Source organism: Pteropus alecto, unplaced genomic scaffold, assembly GCF_000325575.1.
Source record: "Pteropus alecto unplaced genomic scaffold, ASM32557v1 scaffold75, whole genome shotgun sequence".
NCBI classification, from domain to species: domain Eukaryota; kingdom Metazoa; phylum Chordata; class Mammalia; order Chiroptera; family Pteropodidae; genus Pteropus; species Pteropus alecto.
The window spans coordinates 5,592,929-5,598,063 of NW_006440638.1; the positions used below are offsets into that span (position 1 = coordinate 5,592,929).

General features: G+C 30.2%; 1 pseudogene; it reads right to left on the reverse strand.

The window, feature by feature from the left end:
• Positions 1-701: 701 nt before the first annotated feature.
• LOC102881044 lies at positions 702-1,319 on the reverse strand (annotated as a pseudogene).
• Between the last annotated feature and the right edge of the window lie 3,816 nt (positions 1,320-5,135).

Below are 5,135 nucleotides of genomic sequence, written 5' to 3' on the forward strand. Positions count from 1 at the left end.
ACTGGATCACATGAGTGACTATGGAAACTGACAATTCTAAAAAATGAACTGGTCTATATATAAAGACTATCTCCTCAGCAACTTAAAAGTAGATCTGGCCTTCTTCACACCATTGTAGAGAGGGAGATAACTAAATTGAGATATCAAATAATCTCTAGTGGGTCATCTTCTCTCTTCTATGTATATAAAATGCTTAGTATGTTTTCTCAAAGTTGAGTTGGCCATTGTTTCACATAATCAATCCCAATGAGCATTCAAGCACCTTGTGATCTGGTGAAAACTCTGCTACTACCTCATCAATGTTGTCTCTGGCTAATGAAGGATAGGTAATACTTGTTTTGTTTTTTAATTTTAATGTATTTCTTAATGTTCTAATTTTTTTTTACTTTATTAAAATGCTGAGGTTATTTCGTATGTATATTTTTGTCTCCCCACCAATTCCATTTGTTTGACCACCACTACTACTATGTCCTATCATAACTTTCCACACATCCTTAAAACTAAGCAAAGGGTGGAGTTCAATCTTTAAAAACTAAACAGGCATTTTGGACAACACATTCTTGGCAATGGATCCTGGAAAACACTTATCAGACAAGGTAGGGAATGTTCTCACTCTGCACTATAAAAAGGACAGCCAGATATCAACCATTGCAGAAATAAAATAAGATGGAAAATTTTAACAAACTATTTAAGCTATTTTCTTAAAGAGACTTCCTCCACTGCCAGAGATCTTGAATTACCTCTTGGTTAGTCATCCGTAAGCAAATCTTCACATAATCGACGAATAGCTTCTACTTTGGGAAGAGAACCACTTTTTTCTATACTTGCTCGCACTTTTGCTTTAATGGCTTCTACAGAACCAGGTCCTTTTGGTATTTTAGATTTTTTTCCTTGTTTTTTTGAAAGGTTCTTGACCTTTTGATCTTGGTGTTGTTGGTTTTGAGTCTTTTCCATTCTGGTTTGATTTTGTGTATTTTCAGCTGGAGTATCTTGTACAGATTTCTTTACTGGAGCTTTCCTTCAGCTTCCTCATCAATAAAATCATCATCATCATTATCTTCATTGTCATCTTCATCAGCAGCAAGTTTTAATTTTTCTGTTAGTTGGACTGCCTTCATAATTCATTGCCTCTGTTTCAACAATGTGCAATCCATTCTTTGCAACAGCCCCTAAACTTACCGTTCTTAATTATAATTGGTACTCATTTTCATCATTATCTACCTTGAAAAAGTGACAATCTTTGTTGGTCTTTGATTCACATCCAAGAAGATACTTCTGGAGCCTCAGGGGCTCATGTCCACATCCATTGACTCTTCCATGGGGTGGTGGTATGCACTTAGGTGGGAGAGAAGGCAGACAGAGGTAAATGACTACTGTTCGGCAGAACAGCCACACAGGATGGAATTACACTAGGGAAATTCTGCTCTAATTTTTTAAAAATTCATCAGAAAATGTTTATAATTCATAATATTAATGAGTTCCCTCTTTGAAACTTTATACAGAGCAAACTGTATAAGAAATGCATGTTACTGAGTCGCTCACAAGACAAACTTGGACAGAATCTATTTATACTCTCTGTAACATATATAGTAACAAAGAATATATGCTAACAATAATTTTATCATTGTATCTGAGATAAATGAGATTATGTTTACAATTAATTATTTGAATAAATAAAAGTATTAATATTTTAATATTAACAATTAAGATTTGTGAGAATGACGTGTTAAACTGAATATTGCTATTATATTAAATATCGCAGTTTTATTCCCTGTTCAAGATTAGTTTGTTGAACATATTGCACATTTAGAATGTGGAGATCAATATGTGGATGCAAAATATATAAAAATTATCAACTCTGACTCCAAATATATAATCCATTTTGAAAAACAAGTGACACCAAGTGTAAAATACAGGCATCATATAAAAGCATACTTTTAATGGTTCTTTAAAGTCTAGACTCTCCTTTAGCTGTTATTCAAATCTTTTAGTAATGAGATACATAATTTTTTATTCTCTCTTCCATTGTTTTCTACATTACTTTGCAACTAAGTATTTTATTTCATAATCTACTAGATATTTCATACTTCCCATGATTTTATGCATGCAGAGGAAGTAAGTTATATAAGGAAAAGATGAAGAAGACCATAAGAAGACCATAGAGGAAGTAGGACATGAGCTATGTTCTAAAGGGAGAATGGAAATCCAACCAAGTACAAAAAAAAAAAGTCTTGACTGTTAGGAAAAGGAGCATAGAGTTGATTTAAAGGACACCTCGGAGCCTCTGTGGAAGCCATTTCTCCTTTTTCAGGCCTCAAGACCTTGGCTATCTATCTTCTTGCTTTGGTTCAGAAGCCATTCTGAAATTAAAAAGGAAGTTCAATCTAGTATTTGGTAGATGGAATATGAACAAGAAAATGGCAAGGACTTTATCTTATTGCCTATTTTCATGAAACTAAGTAAAACACTTCAGTTTTGAGAAATACTCTTATTTTCTTAGACCAAAATTAAACTTACAGTTTAAAGGTAAGTAGAAAATCAAGCATCACCTCCAAACAAACAAAAGAAAACAAACTTTGTAGCCAAAATAGCAAGAGCCTGGCTTTGTAAAACTGCAATCAAAGCTGCTCTGTTGATTAGCCAGCAATGGATCTTAAGTGGTAATCTGGGGTTAAAAAAAAAAAAATAGTTTTACTTATTTTCAATGAAATACAAAATGTTATAGGTTCATGACCATATGTGTTCTGGGATATATGTACCACTATAAAATGTATTATGGTATGCTACTCATCTTTTTAAGGGTAAAATAAATGTGCAATTACAGAACCATACAATTAAATCTTCAGGAGTATACAAAGATAGATATACAACTAAGTCTTCTGGAAAGAATATAAAGAAATGACCAAAAATGTGAAAATATTATATACTATAGCAATATGGTAAGGTTTATATTTGTTTTCTTTTTCTTTCACCCTTGTAAAAATCAATAAACATTTTTGAGTATCTGAAAATGTGATACTAATTCCCTTAATACATGGTATTTAAAAATTTTTCCCTGATGTTTTCATAATTCTTAGTTTAGCTAGAATTAAACTTAGCTGAGGCAAACTTTGTTTTAAGTAAAATTTTATTTAGCAAATATTACTTTGGAATTTTAGGAAAAATATTTTTTTAAATTTTAATTAATTTTAATTAAACTATTTACATTGGTCAGATTAATAAATAGCAAAAATTTTGAGTAATGACTTTCCTGTGAAAGAAGCAAACATCTCAGTGTATTCATATCTTTTTTTCTCAAAGAAGTAAAATTAAATCATCATAATAAAAATTTTTAAACATATGCTCGAGAAGTATATGAAATAAAAAATAACTTGCTATTTTTGAGAGAAAGTTATTATTTTTATATGTGGGAAACAGTGAAAAAAATAGTCTTTTGGGTTTTTACCTTTCCTTTTATGTGATGGAGTTTAAAGATGAAAGGCAAGCTTTTGTGTTTACATCTGGAGTATAAAAGCAGCTCAGTATGAGAAAAGGACATTCCATGAAATACTATGTCAGAAACATTCTCAGTCAGAATTCCAGAAATAGCAAGATGTTAAATAGATAATTAAAATGTCTTTAAGGTTCAAACCATAGAGACTTCGGGTTTTAATCATGTAGTGTATATGCATCAGAAGTTTTTGCTTTTATCTTGATCAGATTTTGATGCTACCTTTGGAGAAAGAAAGAACAAGCTCCGTGCTTCTGAAATTCTTTGGTTTGATAGGTCTAATATTAGCACGCTTAGTTCAAAATATCTATCATTTTATTAGATGCTTGGCAGAAGCCTTCAGCAATTCTGTTTTGCAGAAACATAATGGGCTTTTCCATTTCTGATGAAATTGGAAAGCTGTGGGAACTTCTGTGTCATGGCACAGAAATTGTGTTGTCCATGGTGTAAGATTTTTATTTTTTGGGAAGGGAGCAAACACAATATTGTAACTAATCATAGCCTTAATGGAAACAGGTTTTATTCCAAATAATTTTTAAAGATGTACACATTAGAAGTTAACCCATTTCTGTCTCCTAATGTATGTAACATTATTTTTTTTTTCTACTTCGCTCTCTACATTTGAAAAAGACATCATAAGTATACTTGATAATGGTAGGCATAAAAATTATTATACAAGAAATGTTCATACATCGACACACCATTAATTTCACATTAAAACATATATTTCCTAAAGTTAGATTTAAGACTTAATACAGTAGTGTACCATTGATAGTTAAAAAGTTCACAACTTCATTAAAGAATTTCTATACTAATTCTTTTATCAGTCATCTTAGAATAAAAGCAAAATATCTTAGAATAAAAGCAAAGCATATATTTCTCCAAGTTAATAGTGAATGAACACATTGTAAATAATATTTAAACTCTCCTTTGTATTCTTGCTAATAAAAAGGAAATTAAAATCATTATAGAACAAGATATTTCAAGTAATTGAAACATTTCAAAACTCCATATTTTACATAAAGAAGTTAACTTGTCCTGTTGCATTGAGTGAGAAAATGATAGATGTAGATATAGAAATCATATCAGTGCAAATATTCTTACTTACAAATAAGTTTTAAGTAGTAAAACTGCAGATGCTGTTTATACTTGGGTTTAATTGCTTTAACACACATGCAGGTGGAGAAAATGCTAATTCATACATGTTACACAGGGTGATTGGTGGCAAAGTGAAATATCCTTCACATATAGAAAGAATTTGTAGAGTAATATCAATTAAATGAATTGATGCCTTTAAAACATCATTCTCAAATGGAAACTGATTTCTAAATTTTAATAATAAGGGATCAAATATAAAACTTTCTAAAAGTAATATTTTATAGTACAGAAATATATTTATATGTATTTATGTATTATATAAGTTATACTGATAAACATACAGTATATAAAATATAATACAGGTAGAATGAAATTTTTGAAGAGAATTAGTTTAAATTTCTTTCAAAATTCTTAAAAATTTCTGAATACACTAAGCAACTGATTTTTCTATTGACAATATTATCTTTGAGTTTCTAATCTCGTAAATAACATAAGTGAGTAAGACAGAGTGAACGTTACATTTCCTTTACAAACATTATTAAAACTG